This window comes from Coturnix japonica, chromosome 2 (genome assembly GCF_054131305.1).
Source record: "Coturnix japonica strain WE chromosome 2, WE-NBRP24, whole genome shotgun sequence".
In the NCBI taxonomy this organism is placed as follows: domain Eukaryota; kingdom Metazoa; phylum Chordata; class Aves; order Galliformes; family Phasianidae; genus Coturnix; species Coturnix japonica.
In genome coordinates this window covers 5,073,993-5,094,221 of record NC_140664.1, presented here as the reverse complement: position 1 = coordinate 5,094,221, position 20,229 = coordinate 5,073,993, and the positions used below count along the sequence as shown (strand labels likewise).

At 35.7% G+C, this 20,229-nt stretch overlaps 1 non-coding gene across 1 annotated transcript; it reads left to right on the top strand.

Moving 5' to 3' along the window:
• The first annotated feature begins 18,110 nt into the window (after positions 1 to 18,110).
• Positions 18,111 to 18,183, top strand: TRNAF-GAA (transfer RNA phenylalanine (anticodon GAA)). Its single transcript has one exon. It is a non-coding gene; the product is annotated as a tRNA-Phe (tRNA).
• Positions 18,184 to 20,229: the final 2,046 nt, after the last annotated feature.

Below are 20,229 nucleotides of genomic sequence, written 5' to 3'. Positions count from 1 at the left end.
TATGACAAATCATCATAATAAGCAAAAATTATACACAACAGAAAGGAAAAGTAAATATATTTAAAAGAATGTAAAAAAGTTTATTTATTTTTTTCTGCTCCTGCCATTCTGATTATAGAAGCTTTTTAATAGAATAATTTATTTTGAAACTGTTATTCAAACACTAGAAATTGACGTATAAATTGACTTTTGTCAAGAGTGTATAATTACATGGCAGCAAACCTTGTATAATTGCATTATTCAATCTAGATCAGTACATAATTTTACAACAGACAGAATGTGAGCACGATCAGAATTACATCTTCTATTCTCTGCTCTAAACTCATTGTAGCAATTTTTTGGCTTTTAATAACAGCAAAATGCATTAATTCTACTAGATGATAGTTCATACAAGCAAAAGACTAATGTGGTAGAACAATAAGAATTATGAAAAGAAACAATTCCATGAATAAATAAAACTTTTTGCAAAAATAAATAAATAATTAAATGTGTACAGAAAATGGTAGCTACTGCTGTGTTTTTATATTTGTGTACTGAATTTTACATGCAGATCAATAAGACATAATTACTTCCTGCAGCAAGACATGAGTGCAGAGGGGCCTGACATCTCGTTCTGCGTCAGATTAAAGTGGTAAATATTCTCCTCCACTATTTCTTTCTTGATAGAAAGATACTTTTCTCAGTATCTCCATTACAATCAATGCAAACATTCTAGGAATTCTGGCAAATATGGATAGACATAAAGTCCAAAACAGTACAAACCAAATTTCTCATCCTTTCCTACCTGTGCAATTAACCAGAAGGAAGAGGGTTTTTATCATGCAAACTGTCATGCCAAATCAACTCCTTGTACTGGAAATGTTTATTATAGTCCAGTTGATAATGGTACAAGAGTTACACAAATGCACACATACACTGAAAAAGAAAAAAATGAAAGAAAAAAAGATACTTAATCCTTCTATGTATTATATGAATGTAGAGTATGGAATTCTGTGAGCAACTTCCCATTCAGCTTTCACCACCACTTCACTGCCTTCTTCTTTTTGGCAGCCCTTTAATGATAATCATAAGCTTATGATTCATGATCTCTAATTGGATGAACAATTAGAAGTTTGGTCATTCATCTTTATTTGTCTGAAATCTGCAAAAGTGTCTTGGGAATTGCTAGAGAACTGCCCGTTTCAGTAAATTTCCTATCTCCACATGGGCTTGTATACCATTGATACATGGGTATCTCCTGAGATTTTTACTTGAAAATCTGATGCTGGAATTTATTCATATTTGGAAAATAAACCATTTTAAAACAAGTCTGAAACTCATTGGAATTAAAAATGAAATGAAGAGAGAGAATAATAAAGCTGCATGATGCTTTTAATTAATCTTTGTCTTACCCTGAGCTGTATAAGATGTCAATTTGTACTGGTTCCATGAAGGATTAAGACCAGTAATATGTGCAGCCATTTAGCTTTGAAATAAAGCATAAAGAAAATAAGAATAAGAACTTTTTATTCAATGTGACACTGAAGGGGAAGAGAATTAGCAGCTATTAAATGGAGCTGGCTCAATTGCCACCATTGGAGGTGACCCTAGGAAAATACAGCTGGTATTTCCAGACACTGTTTATATCCCCAAGCCACTTTTATAGCAATGTTTGCCAAAACGAGAATTCAGACAAATGCCTGGAAATCTTCTAGGGGCTGAACAGGACAAAACATCCCATTTGTTCCACTGAAAATTCAAAAAAATATTGGAGAAAAAGCCAAATGAGCTAATTAAAGAGATTCAGGTTTTATGCTTTCTCTTCATCCCTTGTACCCCGGAGCACAGAAATAGGATGAGATGGAAAATGGGACTGTTTGCATGAGATCAAACTAAAATCTAGCCATAAGCTGAGTTCAGGGTGCTATGTTTTCATTGTTATACATGAAGTAAATCTCGTGTCTAAGGTTTAGAAAAAAATTTCTACACATCTCAACAAAATTTTCCATAGTCCCTGGGTTTAGTCATTGGTGAAATTTGATTTTCTCCTTTAGTTCAAAAGCTCAGGTTTTCTGCAGTATTCCATGATTTTCAGTAAGCTGCTTTTATCCCTCACTTCAGGACCTTGTGTGCTGAACCTTGATTTTTCATCATGAAACAGCCAACAGAGGCAAAACAATTGGTAAGAATAAGTGCCAACTTCTTCACCCACATTTAAGCTACTAACCTTCTGAAGAAAAGATTTTGACTTACTGTGATGTACTTCAGACCCAATGTACAACATACTAACAGAAATGAGTATTTGATCCACTCTTTTTACTATGTATTGTAAATACATAGTGTTACTATGTATTTTGGCACTAATATAAAATGTAATATCAACAGTAAACTGATATTTTCTTATAGTCCCTTTAGAACCTTTTACATGTAGTATACAATTTGTAATTATATATTTAATAATTTTTAATGGTATTTAAAAAACAAAACAAAAACTTTAATCCTATTTTGTTATGCTGTTCCTTCAGCTGTTATTTGCAAATATAAGTGTATTCTTGGAATTATATAATCATGTATAATCATGTATAATTTTTGTGGTTTTTTTTGTTGTTTTTTTTTTTTTTCTATCCCTGACTTCAACCCCATCCTATCTACCAGTTCAAGCAATATTTAGGAACACTGCCTATACATCATTTTAGTGTCTGGCCACTCACTTTAAAAGAAGTATTGCAAATTGTTAGTAGGCTCTTATAAGCTATGACTACACTTGAGAAGGTGGAACATGATGAAATTTACTATTAACAATTATTGCAATGTCTTTTGCATGTTCTAATAAATGTCTCCAGAAAAGGGGGGAAAGCCATAAATAAAAAGAGAAATTCTAATTTTATTTTATTTTTCAAAAAAGTTTTTGGAATTGTAACAATTTTAATGCTATTTTAAAATGTGCATACTCAGATCATAGCACAATACCTGTAGGAAGTCAGATGCTATCTCAAAGACATCTACTGATGTCAGCAGAGACATATAAACAGCACTCAGCATAAGCAAGGACTATCTGGTACAAAAATAGTGACTTATACAACAGAAAATAAACTATTGTATTTGAAATGGATATGGATTGGAGAAAAAAAAAGTTTTATTTTTCTTAATGAAGCTTCAGGGGCAGAAATTTCCACCACCTTACTGGAGGTGGCATAACTTCTGTTTGTGACTCCACTGTAACTGTGTAATAACTCTGCACTACTAACACTGTAGTAATAACTGTAATTTAGTTCAAGTTTGGAAGCCATTGAATTAATGATTCAAATTTTAACAAACTTTTTGTCTAATGCATTATATTAAGGAGTTTTATCCCATGCTACACATTTACTCCATACAACAGTCACTTTGGAAATCTAATACTGCATCATCAATTCTGTTTTTCAAATTGCACCAAGAAAGTTGAGTAAAAATGAAAGTTTGTGTGGAGGATTTTAAATTCTTGTATTTTTCCTGATGCTGTGCAACAAGTCAGCCAACTATGCCTTTCCACTCCTGAAGCCATTTGCCCTAAAAATAATTTAAATAAAAATTAAAAAATGTGTAGATATTTTATTGTTAAATAATAATAATAATTAAAAATAAATAAATGACAGTATGAAGTCTCATGAGCTCTGTACTTGGAACATCTTTCAGTTCTATGCCATGTGCATACAAGTTACTTTTTATGAGTAAGACTGAGAGAATTAATATATGTCAAACATCTGACTGACATCAGTGATATTCTTAATGTTGGTTGAATGTAATGCCCAAGGTGGGGAAAAAAAGAAAAAAAAAAAAGAAAGAAAGTAGGATTTTGTTTAAGTTCCCCGAACTGAACCAATCTGCCACCTGATCTGTAAAAGTTGAAGTCTATGTACAGACTCTAGCTCCAGGCTTTGAACACTACAAAAGACATATAGATTTACCAATTGTAAGACTAAAGAAGTATGCCTTTTTTTTTTTTTTTTTTTAATTCAAAATTGCAATTGTTGTGGGCATTCAAAATGAATATGAAATTATTTATTAAAAATAAATGCAGCAGACTTTTTAAATCTGATATCAAGACCTCTGATTCTTTATTCCATGTTCTGAGTTCGATGCACTCTACCTGAAATTTTATTTTTAAACTAGTTATTAGAGAAGAGCTTAATAACATCCATAAATAACTGAGCCCATATGGATTTTAGAAAAATCATATATTAAACAATAGTCTTTACATTAAAAATTTTCCTGAAGAAATGCAGTCTAACACATGGGACCAACATGTTATATTTTTAGATGTTGAATGTATTATATTTGATTTCTTAGTAGAAACAAGGTATAATTTCTTACTAATTAGCTGTTTTATAATCCAGAAGTGATTTATCCTGTTACATTTCTGAATAACTATCAAATGAATATAAGTGGTTTTATGAGAGCTGTACTATTTCCTCGCTACTATATAAATATTAAAGCAATCTTTTCTAAATTACTGTTCGTCATAGAATTTCAGTATCTACACAGACTTTAATAATAGACTAGAAACATAATTCTCTTTATGAAAGAACTTTCATTTGAAGTAACTGACAGCTTCTGAAAATCTTCTACAGGGATGATAGAAACAGGAAACATTAGTGAACTTGGAAAATGACTGAAAAGATAATGTTGCATTGCATCTTTTAAACTTCCCACTGATCTCATCATGCTTTTGGTTGCAAAGGGGAGCATTTTATTTCCCTGATTTCAAAAGAATATCAATATTCCTTTGCTAGAATGTATTATTTTCAACATGGGACATAGAGTTTTCTACATTCTCAGTGCTGAGCTATCAGTTTCTTTACTTTGATTCTCATTGTTGAGTCATTTCCTTTCTTGTGAGAGACGCAGGGGTACTTCTCTACTCCCATTAGTTTCAGCCTCACATGATGTACTCTCTGCTTCCCCATGAGGTTCACCTTTCTTAAAGGGGTAACTGAATATTTGGTGAATTCAGAGGCAGTCTTTACATTTCAGTCAATGTGCAGAGATGGGAAAGTATTATGAGGATAGGAAGAGACTTATAATTTCCTGAGGGATTCAGTAACTATGTAGGCTGCTCTGATAATAATACCTCCTATTTATTTCTTTGGAAACTACAACAGATACAAAGAGCACAATAACACTATTCAATAGAGGAAGTTCTCAGTTACAGAAAAATATTTTTCAACATAGTCACCACCATTATCCAATTCTTGCAAATGAGCTGATCAAGGCACTCTTTATTTTGTGGTGTAACAGCTTTGCATGGCTATCCAGAGTGTGGCTTGTCTTTCATATCACTGCTGCCACTGATGAAACACACCATCCACCACCTCACTGTGCTCACATCCAGTGTTTGGTCTCCAAAAATATTCAGCAAGTAACCATGAATGTCAGTGGGTGTAATTCTTTTCTGCATGGAGGAGTTCAGTAACATCCGTTTGTATCATATGCACTTCCATGTCAGACACCATTTTGTCAGACTGCCATTCCACTGCCATCTGTCTCTCAGCAACAAAATGTAATGAATATTGGAGGGAAGGTTCAAGCTCTACTGCCAGACCATCAATATCTGCCTCTGATGTCATGTGACAACACAATAAAACAGGATGCATTTCTTGCAGAGCAGTTCTCATATACTTTTCCTGAGGCATACCCAACCCAAGCCTCTAACACTGTGTCTAGAGCCCAGCAGAGGTTTTCAAAACCCAATATGATGTAGTCTCAAGCAACATGATGATCTCAAGAGGTCCCTTCCAATACCAATAATTTTGTGCCTCATCAATTACTGTAGCATGTAGTCTTTCTTCCATACTTACATGTGCTACTTTCTTTGTAGTACATGTTATAAAAGCATGTTTTAGGATCTTTACAGAAACACTGCTCACTCTATGAATCAACACCAAAAAGAAGCTGCTGTCAATTAAGCTAAGTACAGCTAACAATAGTCATCAGGTCAATTTGGATTTCTACAGTAAAAATAAACAGTGCAGAAGGGACGAATACATCTTTTTTTTTTTTTTTTTTTTTTTTTTTTTTTTTTTAATTCTGTGACAGCAGATCTCAGTTTTCAACTATTGCTAAAACTGCACACACATTGAACCTGTATAATCTGAAATAAGAGATATCACTGCAGAAAATACACTGTAGAAGAGTAAGAAATGGGAAAAAGATAACCCAGTTACATATTTTTTCTCCATACATCCTCTAATGATTATTCACTTATAAATGGAGAGTTGCCAAGAGACACAGCCCTGAACAAAGTGCAGAGTCCTTTAATAAAAACTGAAAGGAAAACAGGCCAGTCATTAGGGTAGGTAGGGCTTTCTTTGATTTTAATTGAATCGTATTGATTTGTATAGAAGATAATTAGTTTGAATTGACTTTTATTTATTTGTGCCTAATTGGACTCAATTAAAATCCAGTGATTTGCATTGAACAAACTAAACCACACTGATTATTTGGAATGAACTGAAGCACACTGAAGAGTTCAGAGAAATGAGAAAAAGCAAGCTATCACTTTTAAAGATTCCTATACTGCCCTATAGTGCCCGTTGACATCTGAGTGAATTCAGAAAAATATGATTATTAAATACCACATCCACAAGGAAGAGAGCTGACTGAACACAACATGTGATTATTTTCAGCTGTTGGTTTATTTCATTTTCATTTGTAAATATTTTTCCCTCATGCCTGAGGATCTTTCTTTAGTGTTGAGATCCAGAAATTAAATTTTGTTACTTTGAAGATTCTTGTAAAAGAGAGGGAGGACAATAAGCTGTGCATCCTCTTGTAAATCCATCTTGCAGGTGTAAGGTGGCAATAGGATTGAATCTAACCAAATATAGGTGCTATTAAAGCATCCAGAGAAAACCTGTAGACCTCTTTATTTGCAGGCTGGATGTGCCCCTGGGCAGCCTGGTCTACTGGTTGGCAATCCTGCACTCAGCAGGGGGGTTGAAAGAAGACGGTCACTGCAGTTCTTTTCAACCCAGGCCACTCTATGATTCTTTATTTGTCTGTCCATTCAGACTGTTTTTTATTGTCAAAGAAATCTGCCTTTACTGCTTCAGACAGCAAGGTTGCTTAATTGCGCTTTGGGGGTTCTGTCCAGAAGACAGGTTATCAGGTACATCTGGATCATGGATAATTTTATAAGCAATCTCATTTGCGTTAAAAATTAATTGAAAACATCATTAATCATAATCATCAACACATGGTGAGTATAGCACCCTCTGCTAGAGATCAGTGATATCTTTGCTTATTGACACTTCATAGTACTAATGTTGTCGGTAAAGGCTATGCAGGCTTTGGTTCCCAGACTGGATTCAACCAAAAAAACAACAACAACAACAACAAAACAAAACAAAACAAAAAAACTCTTCAACTTTGAAACAGCTCTGAGAATATCTTATTTTGCATAATATGTGAACTCAGGAACCACAGACAGAAACATGGCTAGCACATCAAGTTGCCACAAAACATGATTATTCAAATTACAAAATCCTGAAGTCCTACTGTCTAAACTGGAAATCACAAACTACAGTAATGGTGGTAGCCATCACTATGGTTTTCAATCTGGTGGGTAAAATTGACCATACAGCCATTAAAAACATTGCATTCTCTAAAAATTTGAAAGGGGGTCATGAAATATTTGGAAAGGACTTCCAGAGTCACTATCCAGACCTGGATATACTGGATTGATGGGCCAAGACAAAATGTATGAGTTTCAATAAGGACAGGTGTTGGGTCCTGCATTTTGGTCACAACAATCCCAGGCAACCCTACAGGCTTGGGGAGGAGTGGCTGAAAAACTACCTGATGGAAAGGGACCTGGGTGCACTGATGGACAGTTGACTGAATATGAGCCAGCAGTGTGCCCAGGTGGCCAAGAAGTCCAATGGCATTTTGACTTGCATCAAGAACGGTGTGGTGAGCAGGACTAGGGAAGTCATCCTGCCCTGTACTCATCATGGGTGAAGCCTCACCTTGAGTACTGTGTTCAGTTTTGGGCACCTCAGTACAGAAAGGACATTGAGGTGCTAGAGCAGGTCCAAAGAAGGGCAAGGAGGCTTGTGAAGGGCTTGGAGAATATGCCCTAGAAGGAGTGTCTGAAGGAACTGGGGCTGTTTAGTCTGGGGAAAAAAGAGGCTGAGGGGAGATCTTATTGCTCTCTTCCAATATCTGAAATGTGGTTCCAGTGAGAGCAGGGCTGGTCTCTTCTTTATTCATCTCAATCAATACAACTATTCAATCTATACTGAAATTTCAGACTGTTAGCCTGTAAGACTAATTCAAGAAGGGGGGGGGGGGGGGGCGGGGAGGTAGAAGGTCCTTTATCAACATTTATCAACAAAGAAGCAGAATAATTTCTTGGAGACACAATGATATAAAGGTCTCTATGATCTCAAGATCATAATTGCCTATTGTGGCCATTACATCCATGGCAAAAGAGGGAGATTAAAAGCATTCACCTTTTCCAATTCTACAAACTAAGGTGCTCATGCTTACACAGGAAAGATGACAGCTCTGAGCAGACTAGCCACAATTAACATTGGTGCTCATCAGTGTCCACATTTAGGCAACTGCAAAGTGTTTTGGTTTTGTTTTTTGTATTTTTTTCTCCCCAAACACTCAAGTGTCTTGTTAATTCTGTTTTCATTTATCACTGAGAACATTTCTAAATATATTTTTCACACCAATGTTCCTTACACTATGAAGCAGACATAAGCAGCTAATATAAAAAAAGATTAATAACAGTCATTCCCTTAATATATGTTAGCAATGTATGTACTGATCCTGGTCCATTAATTAAAGAACATATAGATGAGTGTAAATAAGGTTTAGCACAAACATGCAGACCTCTTAGACAGGAATTTATTAACCAGTTACTAAGCTTTCACAAACTTTGAGTGTATCTTTACTACAAGGCAAATATATTTCTAGTATTCCATTTTTTCTAGATTTGCTTTAATAACTGCTTTATTTTGCCATCAATGAAACATTCCAAAAATCATTAATTTCTGCTGTAATATGGTAGTCCTCTTTAGCTAGCTTTTAGGACCATCGTGTGCATTACTGTCGTTTATCTTCACTATCAAAATGTAAGCAGTCAGCACTGTCCTTTACTGTGTTACTATAATTGTACTTGGATTTTCTCATCACTAGAAAAGTGCTTTTCTTCAGTACTTTTTTTTTTTTTTTTTAATTAACCATTGTGTGTTTCATTCTATTTATTTATTTTTTTTTAATTTTCATGAATATCTTTCACCTATGATATAAAATTACAGATTATTCTTATTTGCACTATTCATTATTATTACTATTTTTCAGTATACTGCGTGCTCTGCTTCCCAGAATTTCTCTGATTTGTATGGAAGAGAGCATGAAAGATGAGAAAGCTCTCAACATTAAGCCAATTTTAGTTCAGAAATGTAACTGAAGAGTCATTTTTATCTAGAGTTTTACTTGTACAAAGATTTCATGCCCAATTTTCTGGAGTGTAGACTCTTTATATTGAAAGAAAGCAATTACAAACATCTGACCACACACATTAGAGACTGCTGTGCCTTAAAATAGGAGATGAAGACTTATGATTTCAAACACATACAAGCATTTTATGTAGGCTCACTGAAGAAAGTCATAGAAATTTTGTCAGCAGAGTGTCATTTTTTTTGTTTAGGACAGTACATAAGAGCACCTTTATAAAACAAAATAAAGCCAGGAAATCCAACACAGACTCCTTTGTTGTTTGTTTATGTGATAGATCAAGAACATTGTCTTACAATATCTTTGCAATAATGCTGTCTCGCACAGTGTTCTCCTGGAGAAGCTGTCAGCTCATGGCTTGGACAGGTACCTTCTGCTAGGTAAAGAATTGTCTGTAGGGCCAGGCCCAGAGAGTGGTAAATAGAGTTACATCCATCTGGTGATGGATGACTTGTCACATCCTGAGATTGGGATATGTTCCATTTGTTAAACTTACTGCATAATATTATATATCCAACAGGTCTTTAGACAAAATGATCAGCCTTTGCCATATAGGAGAAGCAGAGTAGGCCTATTTGTTTATCATTGCTTCTCAGCAGATGGAATTCACTGAGCACTAATTCAGAGCTCTGAGAAATTGAAATTCCTTTAGACTTCTACATTTTTTTTTAATAGATCGCTGTTAAAGTCTAGTAATAATTTCTGTGAAAACAGGTTCTTGTTGCTAAAATGTTAAATGCCTGTTTAGCATTTCTGTTGCATGATTATGCCCTTTATGCCCTCAAAAATAGTTTTGCACTACCTCACAACCCTTTTCACTCATCCACTCTTTTTTGCAGATTACCATTCTAGCCCATACATTTCATCTACTTTTCTATAAATGTGTACTGAATCTGACATACCTGTTACCTTGATCATATGAGACAATCAAAAATGTAGCCAAAAATCTTACCTAATCACTGTCTTCTCTTCTTGCTTCTTCTGTCTCTCTTACCCACTTTCTCATCTTGCTCATCCATCATATTTCAGAATGCATTTCCCTCTTTCCTTCTTATGCACTCTGACCTCTCTGCTTCTTCGAAAACTCCTTCCAATGAGGTCCTTTCACCTCACCTCATTTGTAGTGTTTTCATAGCTTCCTTTTTCCCTAAACTTCTAGGAACATACATCTCTCATGTGCCCTATGCTCCTTGCTCTTCTTAACCTTTAAAAAATCCATCCTCTTCCCCCAAACAGTACTGAAGGAGAAATTAGAGGCAACCTGAAGCAGTTGTTTGTTTTTGTTTTGTTTTTTTTTTTTTTTTTTTGCTTCATCTTCACTTCCCTAAAGTGCAAAAGACCATAAGAAAGGGGATGAAAGTGAAAAATGCAGAAGAGAAAGACAGAGTGCCCAAGAAGGAGAAACCAGGAAGGCCAGAGGTTTTGTTTTGAGCTCCCAAATGAGGAAAAAAGAGACAAGTGAAAGCAAATAGCTCATACTGACTCCTTATGGGAAAGGAAGAGAATAGAAAGCACCTGTTATCAAGCGTCATCAGCCCTGCCTTAGCTGTTTGAATGCCACTAGACGCCAAATAAATAAAAGTTGTTACAGATTCTGGCTTACTCTGATCAAGAGAAATGATCTTTCATAGCACGTACATACTAGTCCCTGGAGCACTTAACACATTTAATTTCAGACTATGCTATACTCAGGCACAATTATCTTTTATGTGAAAGAAAAATTTGCAAGCTATGTCTATATTATCAATTATTAAACTCAGACAATTAGAAACACATTTAGCAGGTTCTGCATGCATCCATTTCAGAGTCCCTGTGTACCTGCTTCTACCCAGGGAGAAAAAGGATCTGAATTGGAAGTTCCATTAAAAGGACAACATGCCTTTAGCATTTCCTTAACCTCTAATTGCAATGTCATCCACTATAACCCCTCAATATAAATTTTTAAAGCCCATTTCCTCTCCTTTCTTATTACATTTCAGGACACTTGGGAGATGAAAGATTTCTGTAGGCCTTCTGAATAGAAGTGCATAATAGCTTGAGATTGGATAATGTAAAATTTGAGCTGGATAAAATTTGAAAAGAAGAAATTTAGCTTATCTGATGCCTTCTGTAGTGAGCTAGCCTTGATTGGATGCCAGGTGACTGAAAAACGTCTATTTCATTTCTCTTCAGCAGGACAGGGGGAGAAAACAAAATGGACAAGCTTGTGGGTCAAGGTAGGGACGGTGATATTTCTCATCAGTGACCAAAACAGATTTAACTGACTGAAGATTAATTGAATTTATTGTCAATTAAAAACAGAATAAGTTCATGACAAATAAAAACAATTAAAAACACCTCTCTCTCCTTCTTTCTTCCCAGGCTCAACTTCACTCCTTCAGACCTGACTCCCCTATCTCTTTACTTTGTTTCTTCCAATCTTCTGCCACTCTTCATTCTCAGGCTTTTCCTGTTCTCCAGTATTGGGTCCCTCCCATGGGGTGCAGTTCTTCATGAACTGATCCCTACAGGCAGCAGCTCCCCCAGCCGTCCATCATGGACTATTCTCCATGGCTGTATCTTCATCCAAGAAACTGTGGGTTCCTTTGTGACTGCATATGGAGATCTGCCCAATAGTCTGCTCCACCATGGGCCTCTCTTTGGCTGCAGGGAACTCCAAACCTAGAGCAACTCTTATCCTCCTTCTGCACTGACCTTGTTATTTGTAAGGTCATTTTTCTCTATTTTCTCACTTCTCTCTCCCTTAGTTGCCAAGAAGCATTTTTTACACTTTCTTAAATATGCTAATACAAAGGTGACAGCAGCATCACTCTTGGCTTTAGCTCTCAACTGGTATTAGTCTGCTTTGTACCCATCTAGAAGTGTGTGGTAGGGTTACTTTTGCAGCCTTCAACACCTGCAACAAAAAGCTTGCAAATGATTTTAATGAAATTAAGAAGAAAACATCTCTGGTTGTAGGACCTACTGACGCATGGAAAGTTCTTTGCTTCTTAAAGGAAGAGACATAATCCTGAGACAGTTAAAATTAGAAAAGAAAAATCTAGAAGATATACCGCACAAAGAAGCTCTTCAGATTACACAGCTTACTGAAATTCTAAGAACATTTCTCCATTCTTGTGTTTGAAAGATGACAAATCACAGAAGAAAAAGATGAGTGGAGTCAAAGAAAATGAAATAATGACTGAAAGAAATATTTCACGTCCTTCCATTTAAATCAGTTAATGTAACCACTGTTGCCCTGATAATTCTTGTTTTGAACAGTTCTCTTTTCCAAATATCATTCCTGTTGTGAAAGGCAACCTAAAATCCTCAAGTTTATGAAAAAAAAAAAAAAAAGAGAGAGAGAGAGAGAGAGAAAGATCTTCATTAAAAGTTGTTGAATGTAATCAGTACAACAGTTGAAGGTGTAAATATCATGGGAAATAAAAAGTGTTGACAAGAGAGATACATAATTCTTTCTTCCCAAGAACATTTCATGTGCTCTTCCAACAAGGTGTAAAACATGCCTTTACTTTAAGACCTTTTCTTAGTTATGTCTTTGCTTTGAATAATAGAATGATAGAATAGTTCAGGTTGGAAGGAACCTTAAACATCTAATTCCAAACAGAATTGCCACCCAGTAGATCAAGGCCCCATCCAGTCCAGCTTCAAACACATTCAGGAATGAGTTATCCACAGCTTCTCTGGGAAACCTGTTCCATTGCTTCATCACTCTCATGGCAAAGTAAAAATTGCTGTTGTTGTTTTAAAGAAATAATAGAGAATAGGCAATACTTTTTTTAATAACCAAGGTAATACTTTATTTCTTTATCACTGAAAGCATGTTTTCGTAAAGGAAACTGCTATAGGGTACAATCAGCCCTACTGGGCTTTCTGAAGTGGCTATCTTTTATGCAACAATAGGGCAGGCAAAGAATACTGGTCATGAAAAGTAAAGGCTGAAGAAGACAGAATTCATATCACAGAACATCCACTACATCTTGAGAAAGGTCAGGACAACTAGCTTGTAAGTGAGACTATGTGTGTGCATGTTTATTTTCAATACATATTATACACCAGATTAAAAAGATATACTAGCTGGTTACTAGTGCCCCCTTCTGCTATTAGTAGTGTTTGCATTTGTGAGAGCATAATTTATCCCATTGTACACCTGATTTTGTTTTCATGTTAGATTCAAATGTAAATGTCTAGATTGTAATATAACATATTATGTCTGCTTGAAGATAAACAGGGCTTAAGTTACTAAAATCTACATCTTGCTTTTTCATCTGTTCTTTTTTCTTGTTGCTGTTTGATCAATTTGTTGTATTGTTTTATTTTTTTTCAGTTTCAATCTGTTTTGTTGTTGTTGTTGTTTGTATCTTTGTTTGTTTTGTTTTGTTTTCAGATGATACACACAAGAAGAGTGTTCCCAAATCTTAATGATAAGTGGCCTGTGTCTAAGCAGATGCTTTATAGTATTTAAAACAATACTTTTATTTTGTGGCTCTGAGACAAAGCTTACCTTAAACATAAAAGCAGTTTGAAGAACTTTGGGAAAGGTGCAGATGTTTGCCAGACAGGTAACTAAAGAGAATTTGGAGGACGTAGGCTCTAGAAAGTCTATGTAAGAAAACTCCTGTAATCCAAATAAGAGAATGTCACTGACTTCGACATATCACCATTTTCAGAGAATCTAGCAGCGAATTCCCTTTCAACTCCTTAACCATGACAGACATGGACAAATCTTTCCTGACTTCTTAAGTTAGTGTATAATTGTTAAGCACTTGCTCACTACCATTATAGAGTGATTAGGTCCTGGAACAGGCTGCCCAGTGGATGCCCCGTCCTTAGAGGTGTTCAAAACCAGGTTGGACGGGGCCCTGGGCAATCTGATCAAGTAAAGGTGTATGTTTGGTGGCCCTGCTAGGCAGGGGGGTTGGAACTACATGATCCTTGAGGTCCCTTCCAACCTGGGTCATTCTGTGATTCTGTGATACTGTGATTACAGGGATAGTCCATCATGCTTGCAAGAAAACACATAACCTTAATAAATAACTTAACAACTTTAATTACATTTGCTGAGAGGCATATGTAACAACATATCCTCAGACAGGATTATTTTTACTGTAGAGGAAAGACAAAATTCAACTTCAGTTAAAGATGTTTAAATGTAAATATCTACCTGCATGTTCTGATGGAAATTCACCATATTTTATGTTAAAAAGAAAAGCTTGATATTCCTGAGGATACAGTGTAACTTCTGACTTCCATCTACTTCCAGTGTCATAATACACTTATTTATATCCGACAGATAAGTGGATTTCTTGGATATCTCAAATAGCACTAGCAAATTAGTAAATAGGAGATCATAAAGCACAATTTGTGCTTTAGAGAAAAAAAGTCCATCGTGGTGTTAATCAGTTGTGCTGAAATTTACACACTATAATGAGAATTCTGATATCTCATTCGTATGTACACTTCTACATACAGAACCCTGTATAGAAGCACCTCATAATTGAGTTAAATATTGTGTGTGCTTAATGGGTAATGCCTGTAGGATGAAGCTTCAGAAGGAAATCATACAAAGATCATCATCATCATAGTATCATAGTCTCATGCGGGTTGGAAGGGACCTTAGAGATCATCGAGTCCAACTCCCTGGGATTCGAGCCTCTGTGTAGCAGAGCGGCACTTCTACCACTTGCGCCACAGGGGGGATTCAAACCCAGGGCCTCTGGTGCTGCAACGCGGCATTCCTACCACTGTGCCACTGGCAGTGGGATCACCTATTGCATTACAATAATTTAAAAAATAATTTATTATACATCATCAAGAAAATCCTATGCGCTGGTTTTCTGGAAATTGAAGGAAATAAAATCAGCTACTGTCAGTATTGTGTTATTAATATAGACTTAAGACATGACTCAAAGATTTGAAATTTGATTAATGCAGTTAAGAGAATTGTACTATTTGGGCAGTCCAGGAGGGTTGAGTGAAATTAAGAACAGGGGTTGTGTTTAGTATTACAACTGTAAGTAACTCACAGGAAGTGCACTGCTACTCTCACTGACTCACAGAAAAACCCTAAACTGATGCAGTGATGCAGGTTCTTCAGTTGCTGAGACTCTTACGAATCAGTTCATGAATTAAAATAGTCATTTTTAATCCTTTAAAAAAAAACATTCTGGAAATACATACATACATCTGTATATGTATATGTATATATACATATGTATATTTCTGAGATGGAAGGATATGGGCTTGATGATCCAACACAGTAACTACATCTTTAATTTATAATGTCCATTTATCAGGACCAGACTGTTTTATTCACAGTGAATTTGAATCTGAAAAGCTTCCTGCTTGTCAGCAAAACCTATTCACAGTTCATTAACTCAGCAGACTCTTTTGAGGTTATACACTTAGGTAAATGCCTAGCTCCTAAAGAAAAGGTTTGTAAATAAGCACTTGGACTTTTGCTGTTTCTAGTACTCTTAGTAAATATCCTTTGGTAACCTGAAATTTCTTTCTAGAGTTTGATCTCCTCCAGTGCAAGAAATCCAGTTATAAATTATCTTCGTCATGATACATTATGATGCATGGTGACCCGGGGCTGCAACTTTGATGGCCATTAATGCTAAATAGACAAAAGTAGAATTAATTTCACTGGTTTGCTTTTTTTCTTCTTCCTTTTTTTTTTTTCTTTTCTTTTTTTTTTTTTCCTCCTCCAGCTTTGTTAGTCTATTTGTTTATTTGCTTTTTCTGAAGGAAAACAATCATACACACTATTTCAGGCCAGCAGTAAGTGATTTCATGTCTTAAGACTCACAGCTTCCAACACAAGAAGAATTTGAAGGGGTGATTTTTTACCCAGGGAACTTGAAGCAAAAGTGAAACCGCAGTGTTAAATCTGCTGACAGAAGGAACTACTGCCATATTTTTATTAACTTATCAGGAACTCCTTTAAACTTTCAACAGGATGTGGTTTTGGTTTCTGATTGAGCAGATTAGCAAAAGAAAGGCAGACTGTAATGAATCAGTCTCAGTGTTTCTTCCTTGCATGGCAACTGGTACAGATTTCTCTGTTGCGTTCACTTTGCTTGCTGAGCTGATTGCTTTTTGGGTTGATGAACTGTATCTTTCAAAACATTTAAACTGAGGAGGCAATGGGGGAGTAATAGCTAAGATTTTCATGCAATTCGTAGCATAGTGAGGATGTAGGTAGATGAAATGAAGGCACCAGTGTCTTTACTGGCAAAATACTCACTCTTGTCTTTGTTTACAGGATTTTAGTTGAAATTCTCCAAGGCTGAAGCTATCCAGAAACAAATTCCTCCTTAGAAGGTCTCTTTGATTAAAATCAGAGCCCATTCCAAGACAGCAGGGGAGGGAAGGGGAGGGTCCTTTCCCACTCACATTAATGATACTTGAAGACTTGCAACCAATAACTTCTTGCAACTGGGGCTCCAGGCTATGAAATCAGTGACTAAATAATTGTTTTGTTAGAAAAAGTTATATTATGATCTTTGACCAGGACTTCTAATGCAGTCTACTCCTTTTTCATTATTGAAGGGGCATCTAGGACAAATGTAAGCATAAAAAGGACATATTCAATACTGCAGTCCTGACAGTTCAGAATATAGGCCTATTATCTCCCTTTTAAGCTAACTGTGAATCTACCAGTGATGCTTTGCTTTTTCCCCTTCCCTTTCTCCCTTCCCACCTCTCTCCCTCTCTCTTTCTCATTCCTTCTTCCTCTTTTTCTCCCTCCCTCTCTTCTTCTCTCTCCATTTCTCTTTCTTTTTCTCTGTTATCTTTTCCCTTTTTTTTCTCTTTTTACTGTTTCTCACGTGTCATTCATGTTGTTCGTAGACTATGTTATGAATAGCAAAACTAGCAAATTAATATCTAGAGGAATATGGGACAGTTATATGATTCAGGATCAGTGGCAAAAAATAGTTTAGTTGTTTGATGGAAAATCCTCAAAAATCAATTAGTTCAACACATAGAACAAAAATTGTTACACCATACTTGAAAAGACCACAGATCCATAATAAACAGGGTATACTGCTGGAAGCTGGGGAAAAAATAAATAAAATAAAATAAAATAAAATAAAATAAAATAAATAAAGTAAATTAATGTAAAATAAAATAAAATAAATCTGGGACATTATCAATGTTTAAAGTCTCTTTTAAATTGGTGGAAAACTTCATTATACCAAACCATTGAAATTAATGTCTTCCTTGTAAATTTCCTCCAAATTTAAAATGTTTTATTTCCTAGCAGTTCTCCTGCTTTGTTTTGTTGTTGTTGTTGTTTGTTTGTTTGTTTGTTTGTTTGTTTCCATACAAAATTAAAACCTATTAATTTTAAGTCTTTGGCTGATGTCTTGGGTAGTCGTGTCTATGTTGATGGTGATGTTTAAAAAATATGTGTAAGTTAATGTCTGCTGACTTTTACCAGATCCACTTGCTGCAGACTTGATATCACTGATTTCAGTGAGGTACAGTTTTCTTCCGCCTGCAGTGTTCTCTCTAATAACAGGAAAAGAGTCCAATGTCCACAAAATGAGCGTGAACGATAAGGGGCTGAAAGAGACATATATTCTATCAGTTTGTGAGAAAATCCATGCTTAGCAAGGGCTGAAGTAGCTCAGCTGGGAGAGCGTTAGACTGAAGATCTAAAGGTCCCTGGTTCAACCCCGGGCTTCAGCAAAGCTTTATGGAGGATTTTTGAGTTTCATTTTTGACCTTGCGACTAAGAGACATTGATATACAGGAAAGACAGAAAAAGAAGGGCTACAATGAGAGGAGGATCAGGGGATGGGAACAACTCTTCTTTGGGGTAAGACTGAGAGATTGGTCTATTCAGACTGGAAAAATGGAAGTTCTAGTGATATCATATTAATGTCTATCAGGGAAACATCATATCAATGTATATCAGGGAGGCTGCAGAGAGGGCAGAACCAGGCTCTTGTCAGCGGTACACACAGAACCAGGACAAGAAGCAATGAAACAAACAGGAACACAAGAGATTCAAAATATCAAGTGATAGTATCTCAGTACTAGTGCGTGAGTGCTGGCACAGATTGTCCAGAGATACAGTGGAGTCCTTATTTGTTGGACATGCCTGAAATCCATCTGAACATGGTCCTGGACAGACAGTTCTAGGTGTTCATGCTCAAGCAGATTGAACCAAAGGCTTCCAGAACTCCCTTTTAACCTCAACCATTCAGTGATTCTGTGCCATCAACAGAAATCATATGTGTGTTAGAAAGATGTGCAAATTACTTGCCCAAGAAGGATGACCAGAAGCTACAGTTTATTCAGCTCAAATCCATATTTATAAATGGATATATGTAAAATATTTTTAAGTTCTAAAGCTCTCCAAATGCCTTAGCTCGATTAACAAACAAAAGAACAAACACTGGAGGACAGACAAGTGCTTCCGTTGTCAGAAGTTTAGGATAAATAATTTATCAATACAATCCCTCAGATATAATGACTGAATATTCATTTTTTTATTGAAGATGGTAAGATGCCTACAAATCAAATACCCAAGAGGGGAAAAATCTACAGATTAAGCTACAACAAAAAATATTAATTATTCCAATAAAATACAAGAGAAACAATCAAAATCACCATTAACGTATAGAGTAGCAATAGTAGAAAAGAGAAATAATAAGGCACAAAAATATGCAGGTAGATAAGAGGGCACCTGATTATGGAGTTAGTGACTGAAGTAAGGAAAAAAAAAATGCTACTTGCTAAATTAATACTGTAGCACAGAAATACTGCTCAGACTAATAGACTAAATAATTAAAAATAAACTGAAATCTAAATAGAAAATAAATTATACAGTGGATTACATTATTTCTCTTGTACCCATCACTTCCTCTTTTATTCTTGTTCTTACTCCTCTTTCATTATTTTTTGTCCAGTGCAGCACTTTGCATTTTTGCACCTGCTTCTTACTGATTACTGAATTACACTGCAGGCTTTGATTTTTGTTTGGATAAATAACCACAGGTGCTTCTCACAGCACAATATTGGTGGACAAGAAGACAAAAGAAGCAATCACAAGTTCAAATCAACAAGAAGCTAGGGGGAGGCAGAAACAAAGGTTAGGATATTGGCACTTGTTTTTAAGCCCAGATTTTTCCACTTGATTATTTCATAATAGAGGTAGATAAAAAGCTATCTGTGATAGTGACCATATTTTCAGGTGCATCAGGATGGAGTCTGCAGAACAAAGAAATAGACTGCAGAAATTATTCCTGCTATGGTGAAATGTGCAAACCACAGGGGTTGCCATCAACTTTGAATTTCAAAAGGCTCTTGATAAAGTTACACATTGAAGATAACTGACTATGGGAAATATATATAATCCAGGATTTAAAAAGTTTTTTAAAGCTCAAACAGAGTCCACAGATGAAACAGTCTTTGTTTTTTTTTTATTTTTTTTATGTAAAGGCCAACTTGTATAAAGTTGGTCTCACAGTTAAGGCATAGAAGTAGAAACTAGGAGATTGGGAACAGTGTTTTAAATCCATGACAGATTCAAAATACAACCAAATATGCTAGAGATAATTTGGATCCAGGAACTGTTTGAACACGTTAGCATTAAACTGACGTGCTGTCTCTCAGCCAATAAATCTTAGTACACAACCACTTAAAAAAATATTTGGGAGACAGGGATGGACACTGACTGTTTCAAAGGTAATTACCTTTGCCATGGTTATGGGGCTACGTGACTTTCAA